Below are 14,529 nucleotides of genomic sequence, written 5' to 3' on the forward strand. Positions count from 1 at the left end.
CTGCATTGTTGCTATGGGGATAGAAATGGCATAAATCTATTTAAAAAAAAAATCACTCACACCTCTTGAAGCCATTCTACCAGTCTGTGTAGCCCAGCTACAGACAAAACAAGACTGTAGAATTAATTTACACTGTGAAATTTATATTTGGAACTAGGGTTACATTTAATTTGTAGTGTAGTTAAAGGATTCTTTATAGACTCCAGTGGAATTCCCAGACAGACATAACTGATTTAGGAGCACAGGTCCATCTGGCTTTCAAGTGCAAATCAAGCTCTAAGTCACCTAGACGTTTGTTTTGTACTGATTTTAATAATACTTATATCAGGCAGATGAAAAGGAAAAAAAAAAGCACAAATAACAATCAGTTGGAACCTTCATTCTAATCTTTTCCCATCTACATGTTTCTGTTGTGTGTTCTTGCTTGCAGATTATTATTCACATTTTCAAACATGAGAAGTAAATTGCCAGACCTGCAGGGTGAGAATTGCTGACATACATATATACCAATAACAAGAGAACCACTGATTTTAAGCAGATCTCATACTTCCTACAGGCTCTTATTGAAAAATGGACCTTGTTATTTCTGTGGAATACAACTTGTTCTTAGTTTACACAAACTCTACTTATTTGAACTATTTTTATTCATTATAAATAAATACAATGCTATATTCTGTAAATATACTGTTTATTTTAAATTAAAGAAACTATTCAACAGTGAACCAAATGAACTAAAATTGATGAAAACTTCATTTACATGTAATGTTTTTCAGAAAATAATTCAGAACTAATTGCTATTCAAAAACGCTTATGATATATGGTGTCACAAATAATCTTAAAAATATAAAAAGACAAATTAAATACTTCAAAGCTATACCTGACTCCTCCTCAAAAATAAAATAAAATATATATATATAAATAAAAAGAACAGATTACTTCAATCCATTCTCATCCTCTTGGTTGATTTCTGTTCACAAAAACTTTCAAGAATTCTTTTCCCTGACTGTAAACAAAAACGGGAGAAGGCTGGGTCAGTTATCGCCCCCCTCCCTCTCCAGCAGCTTGCAGAGGTTAATAAGGACCTACAATATTTTCCCCTTTTGTTCACATAGGCCTGTAAGTCCACTTATAATTCAAAAGCAGGAAGTTGCCTGAAATAAAATTGGCAAAATTTCATTTTCGTTAAAAAGGGCTGACTAGTGGAAGTGAAAACAGCAACTGACAGAAACTTATTTCATCCAGAGAAGCTCATAAAAACACTCAGTCTATGCATTGATCAGAAGTAGAGTGTAAATTAGCGTGAAACCAACAACTCTTTCACTTCCTTCATGAAGTTTTTCTTTAGTCCCTAAGAAGAAATCCCTGCATTTAGATTTTCTGCATATTGTATTTTCCTTTTGGTCATTATTGGTACTATAATCCAGTAGTTTCCAAACATTATTATGAGTATGATATATGTCTGAGCTTTACATAAACACATCATTTTAAACAAAGCTTGTGTGGTATCAGAGAGGTCAGGGAAACCCCTACATTGCTCCTCAAAGTCATCACCTGATCCTCTGGATAAACACTCTTTAAGATACTGTGGTTAAAGAAACACTAATGAAATATTGATAACAGTCTAGTCAACATGAGTGTTATAAAAGATAGGGACAAAGTAACAAGATAATCAGTAAACTGCAGTTAGTTTGATGCAGTAGTAGAAAAGACAGGAAGTTTCAGGAAACTCTTAAGAGAAACAAGGAGATGGGTGGGATACAAGTTCCAAATTGAAATGCTTAAAGCTTCATATTTGAGGAATGAGAGGATCCAAAGGAAACCCACTCTGCTTCCAAGTGTGTCTGTTAAGACTGAAAGGGAAGCCTGACACTCCCCAAAACAATATTTCATTGTAATTCTTTTCAGACTATCATAATTTATGAGAAGGACTATAAGGCAAGTTCAGGGTCAGTGATCAGAAACATACATATGAGTTACTGTCGCAGCCTGTGCCCTTGCTGGCCTTAATTTAACATGGTCCAGTCACATTCTCTCAACCACTTAACTTTTAACCGCCTGCCTTAAAAGATACAGCAATTAGTGATGAAGAAAAAAAAAAAAAAAAAAAAGATAGAATGACTACATTCCTGAAACATCTGGAGAAGAGGAGAGGCCTCAACTCAAGGATATTTACAGACAGTGGGATGTCTCAAATCAGAAAGAAAGAAAATATATGGCTTTGATTTATATGAAAATAAACTTTTTAACAAAACAAATTCTGTGATGAACAATGTCTTTCATATCAAGAATCATAACATTACTTCTAACATTAAATTGTGTTTACAAAGTTCCACATTTGAAGATCAGTTATGGCTTTTGATATGCATTTTCAGTAACTTGTGAAACAAAAAAAAAGAGATATATCTAGGAAAAAGAAAAAACTTAGCTAGTTCATTAAATTTCATTCTCTGCATATGCAGATTTTATTTTTCACTAAAATACACTTGTCTAAGCTAAATTTAGTACTTTTTTTTTTTTTTTTTTTTTTAAGTGGTAAACCTTATTCTAAATAAAATAGCCATGTTTTGCAAATTGTATTTATAGCATACTTATAATTTTCCTTTATTAATTTCATTCTTTGGTTTCGTCTTTCTTGCGACTCCTCTGAGTTCCGTACAATTTTTATTATCTTTTTGCCAGGAAAGCGCCAAAAATCTGTGGTGGCATGCAAAGGAAGACACATACTGTAGTTCCATGTTGCCGTTCCAGCTGACCATGAATGCCTAAGAAGTTCACTGTCCGTCTGAAACTTTCTGCTCCATTTGAAATTCACTGCTTCACAGACCCAACACAGTCACTGTTAATAATTTTGACAGGAGATTTCAATGACCAAAAATATTATGGCTTTACAGGTTTCAGAATTGCTCAGTTTCATATTCCCAGGTGCTCCATCAAGTGACATGAATTAATAGTAAAACTATCACTGAATGATTATACGTGATTTCTTTTCTGGTCAATAAACTAAATTGACTTGTAAAGATATTCTGATATGGTTCTCCTGAATTTATACACAGAACAAAAATCTGTACAATCCAGCCTTGACTAGGTTCATTAATAAAGAAAATTTTGTCTGTGTTGATATGGAAATTCAAAAAGAAAGGCTTAAGTTAATTAGCTTTGTTCTTTAGGTCAACTACCATCTAGATTTCTAGTTTTTTTTTTTTATTTTTTTTTTTATTTTTTTATTTTTATTTGCTTGTTAGTTTGTTTTGTCTTGCATTGGTTTTAAGAAGCTCAAAAACATTAAATATCTAAGCATAATACATTTTTCAACTAACAGAATTACCTGGACTGGACTAGATTAAACTGATTTCATTTAGAACCTTCATTTTCATCAGATGCAAATCACTGCATTTTTATAACAATTTTTATTTGAATAATCTGAATATTTTTTAGATTTTGTAATGCAACATCCTAGCATCCTAGTCCCTGTAATGCTTGGCTCTAGAGACAGAAAAATATATCCACCTTTTGTTTGTATGTTATGCTGAATCTCAATAACTATTTTTCAGAACACTAGAAATGTAGGGTTTTATCGTAGCTGTCTTTTGGGGTTGCAAATTGTTAACATCTGCTTTTTAGTATCTTTTTATCTTTTTTTTTTTTTTTTTCAATAGTCTGCTCTCTAGATATCCTAGTAATGACTGTAATTTTCTATTCAGCTGCTATCTGTCAAGGTAGTTTAAAGGTCACTTTTTGCTATGTAATAGAGAACCTCAGGTAGAAAGCGGGTACAAGTTCTTTACAGCTAACACAGCTTATGCTTGGATTTGCTTTGCGTTTGAAAACGGGGAGTTCAGCAGCCCCAGGCCACATTGATCTTTCAATTTTAGCCTCTTTTGTTGTTTGATCTTTGGTCATACACTTCTTTTTTTTTTTTTTTTTCCTAGCAACAATTTGCTACTTCTTTTGTTATCTCTGCTGCATTCATAGTACATTTCTTATTAATCTGTAAGGAGAAAGTAGAGATGCCATAAATTTCTCACACACACATCTTAGTGAACAACTTTTCTTAAGCTTTTAATTCAATTACAAATGTCATTGGATGTATGCAATCTTTCCAGTGATACTTACAAATATTATGCCAAAAAGAAAAGGAACTTGATTATTTATAGCTTTTTTATATACATTGAATTAAATGTTTCATGAGTGACTAAATGTATGTTTGGCCATTTGCCTTGGAATCACCTGCCATTCCCCCGACCCCCAGGTATTCATTAGTATGACTTAAAACTGAAAGATTGTGTTTCTCCCTTGGCTAAATTCACACAAAGATAATGAGAACATATTTAAAACCTTTTAGTGTAACAGCAGCCTTACATGAAGGATGTGATTCACATATGAGGCATGTTTGGCTCTTGGAATCATGATGCTATCCCTCCTTTTGGAAGCTAAAAACATCTTACCAAATTGTGGAATCGCTGAGGCTGGGAGGGACCATCTGACCCAACATCTGCTCATGCTTTAGCAGACCAAGAGCATGTTGTTCAGCACCTTTTCCAGTCAGCTCTTCCATATCTCCCAGGATGGAGACTCCACAATCTCTGGACAACCTGTCCTAATGTTCAATTTCTCTGACAGTAAAAAAGTTTCTTTCTTATGTTTCAACAGAATTTCCTCTATTTCAATATAATACAGAGTCAAAAATATTTACAGTTATGCATTAGGGTAAACAACAGTCATTAATAAACCAGGTTCTAAAACACAGAAGCTGAGAGCTGCATGAAGCTCATTCAGCAAAATTTAGTTCCTTTAGCCTTTTCAGCTGTGGTTTAAACTAATCTATATGTCTTTGCTCTTCAGTGGAATAGTAGAACTCATCTGATTCCACTATGCAGGGACTGAGCTGTGAGAAAACTGTAATTTGTAGATGAAGGACATGAAATATAAGCAAGAATAATATTTTGTGTGGTGTTTTGTTTGTTTGGCACAGCCACCTCCCTAAGGGTATTTATAGCTCTGAGTTCTACCTGGAAGAGCTGAGGCTCTTTGCTGAGGCAGTTTGCCTTATCCTCAGCATTTCATGTCATCTTCGTCAATCCTGCTAATTTAGGTAATGAAGTTTACCTGTTGGTAAAAATTTCCTTCAGTATACAAACTTGACACTAAATGTAGCTGCAGTAGTGAAAAACACAGGGGGCTTGCAAAACTTTGTGCAGGGTTCCACAAACCACCAGTCTAACAGATGCCAGAGCCAGTACGAAGGCACAAGCTCTTCAAGAATTGAATGACTGGACAATACGAGTGAGATCTGTAACTTCTGAGTGAATTCCTAAGGATTTTTGTATTCAAAAACCCATAGAAAACATCCACATAGAGGTGGATACAGACATTTAATGACTTGTAAAAATAAAGATACTTCTGTTACAAAAATTTCTAAGAATGCAAGTTGTTTGCACTGACAATTTCTGAAGACATATACCATGGCAATCTAGGGAAAGATACTGCCTGACAGCAGAATTGCCACAGAAGAAACCAGGGCTAACATCTGTCTGGAAACACACAGTTAAGTTAAGGCAATGACCAAATCTTTCGGCATAATCAACAGAAAGACCACATAGAATTCTTTTTGCTGCCATTGACTGGAGATGAATAGTGTTAGATTTTGCATACTGAAACTAATAAATGCAGGAGTTGGTGCTCTGGGATTAAAATGAATTCCATAAAATTGTTCACTTCTTAGCTGAGTGGCATTAATGACTGATGTTCCCAACCCATGTTCAGAAATTCACAGATCAGATAGGTCATCTTTAGCTGCCAACATCTATTCATATGTATATTCAACATCACACTTACAAATGGGGATTTTGTCTCCAGATTAATAGAAAATTAACAACAACAACAGCATTATTTCTGGGAATACACTGTCTTGAGAGCAATGCAAATTTTTGCGTAATAATAAGCATTTGAATTTTCTTTGCAGTAGCAGTTATGATTTGCAAAATCGACACAGTGGAAACTACTACACAGTCATGTAATGTTCCCAGTAAAGTATCAGGTTTCAAATTCAGCATTATACTAGCTATTTAGGGGAAGACATAACCCATTAAAGTTCTCTCTTAGATATGCAATATCAACCAACTCTTAGTAATACTGAGCTTTTGGCTTTAATATAGCCTTCATTTTAGTGAGTTATATAATTTAAAGAATAACAAACTTATCCTGAACTTCACTGTATTACTTGGTCCCGTTGACTATTTTACAGGTAAACAAAAACAAGTTGCAAAAACAAGGCAATAAAAACATGTTATTTCATAAAGTGCTTTATAACATTGCTTTAAATTATCATTTTTCTGAGTGGCAAAAAGCAGTGCAATATTACCAATTTTGATAAAAGCTGAACAGTTCTAGTAGGAAAAGTCTAAAAAAATGATGGTATCATTTAAGAAGTCATAGTGCAAAAGCAGATTAAAAGCAGATGTTTATAGATGAAATAACCTTTCATACCAAGAAGCTCTTAGGTCACTGAATCAAGCTGAATTTATCATTGCCTTGAACTCTGCAGAAGGTTTGTTGTTGTTGTTTGTTTGTTTGTTTGTCTGTTGGCAAAGGAATTGTCTATTCTTTATTGATATTAACCTGAGCACGTTGTATACTTTGTAAAGCATTAGCCCAAATTCTGTAGTCTATGTATTAGAACAATGACTAATAGAACTGACCAGAAACAAATACTGTTCAGACTTGAAAGATTTCAGACCTAGATAATACATTAGATTACATGAAGAAAGCAGTGGCCGCCTTCAGCCTACTGCATTTAGTCACATGAAACAGCCTCCTAAATCTGAGAACCTTTTGAATGTGAGCCTTGCTTGTCAATCACACAATGTTATTTGTAAGATGTTTCACAGAAACTAGGATACACTGGTAGACGGGATTTGCTCTCCAAATCTCAAGCTTAAACTTTGACTGTTACATTATCCTTTTTTTTTTTTTTTTATGAATTCAATGATTTTATATTAAAACTTGCATATTAAAAACATGGTAAAACAATAACACATTTAACCCCAAGTTTGAGAACAGAGCACCTTCACATCATTATTAGCAGTTCAGTGTACTGTACCTGTTGCAAAATAATCTATTGGAGAATACCTCACACTTCCACAAAGTATTTGGATCATATATATACCTCGAGTACGTAGTGCTCGATGATAAGGAATATTATGTAACTTTCACTTAGTTGTACCTTCAATTTAATTGTTATAATACTTTGTTGTATTATGATACTTACAATTGATCTGGCCATCTTGCTGGCATGTATTATATAAGCACAGAATGAAAAATCACTCCCCACTTGACTTCTGTGATCAAAGACAACACCTATTGTGTTCTAGAATTGTTCTTACCTTTTTTTTCCTTTGCCCACTGTCTATGTCCAGGTGTTTACCAAAGGTCCTTGCTTTTATTATTTATCTTCTCTTCCTCTCCTCCATTAACCACATTCTACATCCTGAAAGTACAAAAGTGGCATTTACCTTAGAAGGTGGACGTATAAAGCAGCTGAAAGTTTTCTGTTTGCTAACAGTGCTGTACAACTTATACATGCAGAAAAGAACTATAGCCAGTCCTAGTAATTTCCAATTATTTTGGAATAATAAAAGATGAAAACATGTTTGAGGAAGATAGGCTTACTCATACACAACTTGTACATTTACATTAGACTTAAATTCCATGGAGAAAGAGGTGGGTAACAAGTACTGAAGTTAAAAGAAAGCTGTGGTTTTACTTTTCCCTAGGTTTTCGTACCCCTACTAATTACTCCTACTTTTGATAGAAACCAGGTGAACACATTGAATTAAACATAATCAACATCTCCAGTATTTCTCTCTAAGCAGTCACACAACCTACCATATATTTTTAATCATTTTATGCACAATACAGATGGTTAATATGAGACCTTTTAACAGAATATTGGTTAGTAGTACTGAGAGATCTTCCTTTACATTGTTGCCCTTAAATTAGTAACAGAGGATGGCTATTTTCCTTAATTCTGTTCTGCCTACAGCAGATTTGACAATCAAAATTATCATTTACATGTTTATTGTTTAGTTCGGATTTGAATTCCAATTGCTTTCCTTCAACGTCCAACTGACTGTGCAGAAACTACTAAATATTGACAGCTGGTGAAAAAAACTGTGAAAATATATAGCATTAAAAGTATGGAATTTTAGTTTTGCAGCACTTTGCAATAAAGACAAAAAGGAACAGAAAAAGAGTAACCAGGCACTCACACTCTGATACTAATATGTTTCAAAGTTGCTGTTAATTTTTCTGGAGTCTTATTTTGATTAGTGTTTATAGGTTTAAAATGTTATCTGTATATTGGTAGGAAAATACATGCTTTTTTACTTTGTCTAAACAAGATGGCCACAAAGATTAGTACTACAAGACAGGCTTCCTATCTTATGTGAGGATAGGGGCATTCTATTTTTGATAGTGACCAAGTACAGAAAAGACACGGGTCTCTGGTGTTGACTTCAATTTTGCAATAAGACTGACAGCCTTCTTAGAGTTGGACAGCTTATATTTGCACTTACTGTCATAGTGCTTCAGCTACCTCATCCTGTTTACAGATGATTATTAAGAATTGCCTTCAATGTCCATTGCCTTCAATGTCAATTGCCTTCAATGCAGAAGACCTCACCTGGATTTCCAGTCTAACTAAAATGAGGTATAACTTTTCCTAGGCTGAAATCATAATTTCATGGCATCTTATGGTGGTCAGGAAGGCAATGTTGGTGAAAGCCTTGATGCGGCATACCAACATATCTCTCAGGCATTTCTGTTGTACAGATATTTGTTTATTTATTTATTTATTTATTTATTGTGTCGTTGTTGCTATTATTTGTTTGGTCTTATCCTACCAACTTCAACTTTACCCAAACCTACTCATAGTCCTGGGTCATGTTTTTCTATTAAATACTTTTTTTTCTCCCTCAGAACAAAGCATAATCTGGTTAAAATATAAAAATTTTTGTGTGTGTGTGTATTTTCTTGTGAAACAGCTTAGGTGCCAAGAACAACCCAAACTGCAGACTTAAGAATGACTGCCTCCCAAGTGGGAGACTTAAAAATATGCACTGTTTCTCCAACAGAACCTGCCAGAATCCTGCTGATCAATCAGGCTTAGGAAAACATGGGGCATCGGCTGCCCCCTCTAGAAATTCTTCTGTAGTCTGTGGTAGAAAAAGTTATCTCCCTTAATTCTATTTATAAGGGAAACTATTGTTTTTAGTCAGTTTGTTTGATTTTTTTTTTCCCCTCTAATTCTCCTATATTTTTCTATCGTTCTCATAGAATTTTCCCTTTCAGCCTCTGTTTGGATGAGAGAATTTTTCCTAAGGAAATTAACTGTGAGATAGGTGAGATCTTTAAGCTCTATTTGGTGTCCTGTTGGCAGCTTTTCTATTTCAGTAAAACACCCCCAAGCACTCTCGGTGCTTTCCAGCTGACACTGCCCCCCTTCGTATTACATTATCTTAAACTAACCCCCACACCCCAGGAGCATTATTAACTGTACTATCTTCCATTTGTTTCTTACTCATACTTTACAGACAAATTTGCCTAATGGAGATAAGGCCATGACACTAAGTTCAGCACTCCACTCATACAGCATCCTGTCACTACCAGTACTACCAGTATGGTTATGTCATGATGCTCATCCATACACCACACCAAGTAAAAGTTAGTCACCTTTCTGTTTGCTTTCAGCCTCATTGTTTCTGCGGAAAGGCAAAAAGATTTCCAGCAACCAGAGATTAGAAAACATTTGTAGTATTTTTTTCTACAAACAATGGGGGCTTTTTAAAAATGTGTCAAGCAGCATAAAACCTAAACATTAATGGCACAGGTCAAATAGCCAGATGCTTTCTGTTCTTGCTGCATTCAGTGATGGCCTTCCTACTTTGCTACATGTCTTCTAGAAACTACCTACATATCCTCTGGTTAAAGTCAAGAAAAATAAAAGTTTTCCTATGGTTGATTTTCTTTTTAGGAAGTCTCTGCCATCAAAGCGATGAAACAACAAACTGCCTGAATTCCTGTGCCACCAGTAAGTGAAGCCTAAAAAAAACAAGTTTGACTCTTCAAAACTATTTGAGATTAAAAAAAAAATAAATTTTAATTTCGATTGCTGATTATAGGGTAGCTCAAATGTTAACACACAAAACAACAAAAAGAAAAGAGTCAGAGTTTGAGGGTTATAGTCATATTTTTGTAGTTTCTTCTGAATTATGATCTCAAGAAACCACAAAAAGTAGGATAAAAATAAAACTGATATTTTCACAGTCACTTTATGCTTTCTTTATGCTTTTTCCAAACAATTCAAGTAATTTTTTTTAAGTCTATTTAATGTTACCTTCATAACCTTTTCTGTCAGTTGTTGAAACAGATCTTTGAAATCAAAGTAATGGGTTTTATATTTTTAAAGAAAAAAAAAACACCTCAGATTTAGACTGAAATTAGAAAAAAAAAAAAGTTGCTGTAAATATACTGATGACATTCCAACAGTAAACTGTAAAAACATAGATTAACATAAATGTCCAGATACATATAAAGGACCTTACAACATGCTGTGGTCCAGCTAATGAACTTTCAGACCTAAAAGTTTAACCCTCAAAGTTTACTATTTCCACTCTTTTAGGTCAGCCAATAAATAACTTGTTGATCAAATTATTCAGAGTTTGTTTCTTCCTCTGGATATGATCATCTTTAGGTAACTGAAATTGTTCCAAACCAGCCCCTTTGCCTGCATTCAATAACAGCAGGCATTAGGCACAGATTGTCCCTGTAAAAGATTTGCTTTAGGTCTAGAAAGAGAATAACAATCTGTAGTGTCATAATATGTTTGGCAGATTCTTATTGTTACAGACTCTGCTCCTTTCTAGGAGAGAAATGAAGCAAGTGCAAAGGAGCATGACTATATTTTGCAGTACTAAACAAATGATTCAGATATCAAATCACTGTCAAACAGTTCTACTTTTTTCCTTCCCTGAACATTCATAAGCAGCCTTCAAAAACCGGTATTTTCAAAAACAAACTATGTACACTTTATTTTAGAATTTACTCTTTGTCTCACTTGATATTTTGTGTTTGAAACACTGGATAGATTGAAATTATCAGTTTTCTTTGCTGTTTTTTCAAAGTATTAGGGAACAGTTACCAGCATTTATTGGAAATTAAGGACTTTTTCTAAAATTTCAGCATGCCAATGGGAATTTAAAAATAAAAATGGATCACTCTTATTAAATCTCACTGAAAGTTTGAGATCATGTATTTTGAATTTTTAACCAATGTCTGAACAAGAAGTCTTAACTGTCATTTTCCTCAAATGTTTAGGCAATTAGCACAGTGAATCCCATTGGAGTGAACCAGTAAACAGAAAAACAGGATTCCTGATTTCTCCTACAGAATCTATCACCCAGGAAGGTAGCTGCAGCTCCCTACACTTCTGCCACTCATTATCTATCTTGCTTATTTAGACTGGTACCTGGATGACAGCTGCCTTTCATCAGATGTATATACGGTGTCTAGCACAACAAGGTGACAGTCTTTAGCAAAGTTAGGAGGACTTCTGGTATAAATAAACCTTCAATATTATACAGAAAATATAAAACTGATAGGAATTTCTCCAAACTCTTAATTTTTACAGAATTACATATGCAAATAATGATAAAAGTTAACTTCTTACCATTTGAATACACATAAATATACATAGTATTACAGTTTAAGAATTATCCTCTGAAGATAGTGAACATGAACTTCACGTACAATAATACAGTATCAAATTTTATGACTGACAGTTATTTGCTGTAACTACTCCTTCCATATTTTTATTTCATGACAATATCCCTGTATGGTCTAATATTTTCCAGTGAAAAATGTATTCAGCCATTTCACTCATTACCCAATCAATTTTTGAATAAATTATTCATAAATAGAATTAGTATATTTGACCTTTGGAAGATGGAAGACACATAATGATCCTAAATAATTAGGAACTACAATTATGAATATGGAGGAAATAGGGAATAGTGTGACTGCACTTTGAATAAAACTTCTTGCAGACAATAAGCTGTTCAGAAAAAAAGTTTGATTTCATTTCAGTGATAACACCATGAATATTTGCAGGATTGTAACATTTTACTCTTTGCAGATAATTTCTAATTCCAGTACACTGTCAGTCCAGCGAAACAAATCAATAGCCATCTATAATTTTGACTTTGCCAGTCAGAGTTCAAACGAAACAACCAACCAACTCTTATGGAAGCTGTCCTGGGAAAAGCTATTCCGAGTGCATGAGTGGAAACTTACATGACTCATGACTTAAATATGTGATCAATGTCTCAGTGTGAAACACCTATGCATCTCACTAGATAACCAGCACGTATAATATGTAAATCTTGCCACCTTTCTGGTGTCTGTTTACCAAAGGTAAATCCTCAGTTATCTCATTTTTATCTTTTTGAATGGTATGCTTAATGAGCATTCCTTGATTTCTGAATTAGCTGTTTGAATTTCTGCTACTTTGGAAATACTCAAAAGGTAAAATATGTGTGTTTATTCGTTTTGTTAAATAAGAACCTGAAAAGCCTTTTTTTTTTTTGTAGTCAGAAAATAGTTTACATAACGCTGCATTTCAATATTTTCCTTTGAGAAACTATGAACCTGCTTCACCTGCATCCTGCTCAACAGATTGAAGCTCATTTTCCATACTTGGGAGCTTCTGATGCTTTTCCCTTATTTCCTGTAGAAGTAATAAACTTGTAGAATCATATTCCTGTATCTAATTATAGAAGAATTTTACTGCTGGATGTGGTAGTACTATTTTCCTTACTGCAGGATACTGTATGTAGATATAGCATCCTTGTTTAAATTGCACACAAACACTTACAAAAGGTCCTCAAAAATATAGCAGAAAATGACAAACATTTTCATCCAAGTTCTAAACTTGCTTGTAGAATATTAAGTAGGTGTCCTGGTTTCAGTTAGCACAGAATTAATTTTCTTCCTAGTAGCTGGTGGAATGCTGTGTTTTGGCTTAGAATGAGAAGAGTGCTGATAACACCCCGATGCTTTAATTGTTGCAGAGCAGTGCTTATACTAAGCCAAGGACATCTCAGCCTTTGCTCTGTCCTGCCAACGGGCAGGCTGGGGGGTGCAGTAAGAGCTGGGAGGGGACAGACCCAGGACAGGTGACCCAAACTAGCCAAAGGGGTATTCCATACCATCTGACGTCATGCTAAACAATATATAGGGGTGGCTAGCCGGGGGGAGGGGGCCGGACTGCTCGGGGTTAGGCTGGGCATCGGTCAGCGGGTGGTGAGCAATTGCATTGTGCATCACTTGTTTGTACATACTATTATTACTTTCGTATTATCACCATTGTATCATCATTATTATTATTGTTATTATTATTTTGTTATTTTTTTTCCTGTCTTATTAAACTGTCTTTATCTCAACTCACGGGCTTCACTTTCCATTTCTCTCCCCCGTCCCAGAGAGGGAGGGGGGGAGGGTGAGCGAACGGCTGCGTGGTGTTTAGCTGCCGGTCGGGTTAAACCACGACAGTCTTTTTGGCGCCCAACGTGGGGCCCGAAAGGTTGAGATAACGGCAGATCTGATCAGAGTGTGTTAAACTAAAATTGGTGTAAGGATTAGACCTGCTTAATAGTCACTTGTCATGATGCTGATTGCTTTAATCACAACTCTGCTGCGCCTGTTTTCCAAATTGAGTATTATAGTACATTATTTTCCGTATTTGCTCTCTGTAGTGTTGTTTCTCCTCTCCGGGCCCTGGTTTCAGACCATTATGGTACTAAGTGTTATAGCAATGGCTTATGAGACGATAAGATATCTGGTCATGACTCTAACTTGGTATTTATACTCAGTAACATCGTGGACTCTGTACTTTGGAAACAGCATCTTGGGAACTATTAGCAATTATACCTATTGTTTTTCTCCATTAGAGAGTCAATCTGTGGAGGGGAAAGGGGAGGATATTTTTCCTTACTTGCTTACTCTCCCTTTCTCCTTCACCACCCCTGTATCCTCCTGGGTCACTCTGCCTTCCTCCTTCACCACCCTCTTATCCCCTGAGCTTGTCACAATAGCTCTCCAAGATATTGAATATTTCTGGAATACTCAGAATACCATAGTCTTGTTGTTCTGCCTCATGAATGCACTTCAGATTCTGCTTAAAGTTAAACAACTACTTATGAAGCTCATCCGGAGATCTGCCCGGAGGCAGTATAGTTGTGGGTGGCAGGGAGTATGGGTGGATATGGGCAGGCATCTAGAGCAGTTGGCACCCCCAGTGTGTTGGAAATTCACCCCTGAACAATGGCAAAATCCTCAAAAACTGGCAGAATGCTTGAAAAAAAGGTGTAATGATTCTGGCAGTTCCAAAGTAACACAAATCATTGTAACGTGCTGGGGCCTGGCTCATGCCTATCGAGCTGCCATTGATACTGCTGTCAACTTAGTGACAGACCC

The 14,529-nt window shown here is 35.2% G+C and overlaps 1 protein-coding gene across 21 annotated transcripts in view; it reads right to left on the reverse strand.

Annotated features, from left to right (window-relative positions):
- Positions 1 to 14,529, reverse strand: part of LOC311441429 (uncharacterized protein) — a 312,197-nt gene that overhangs the window by 69,807 nt on the left and 227,861 nt on the right. For 16 of the 21 annotated variants that reach the window (XR_014695936.1, XR_014695937.1, XR_014695938.1 and 13 more), the window contains one exon: positions 7,383 to 7,486. The gene's annotated coding sequence lies outside the window, so the exon portion shown is untranslated. Of the gene's footprint in view, positions 1 to 2,724; positions 2,837 to 4,445; positions 4,598 to 6,536; positions 6,579 to 7,382; positions 7,487 to 14,529 lie in introns of those variants that run through there. The other 5 variants (XR_014695954.1, XR_014695955.1, XR_014695948.1 and 2 more) reach the window with 4 other exon arrangements.

This window comes from Aythya ferina (genome assembly GCF_964211825.1).
Source record: "Aythya ferina genome assembly, chromosome: 9".
Classification (NCBI taxonomy): domain Eukaryota; kingdom Metazoa; phylum Chordata; class Aves; order Anseriformes; family Anatidae; genus Aythya; species Aythya ferina.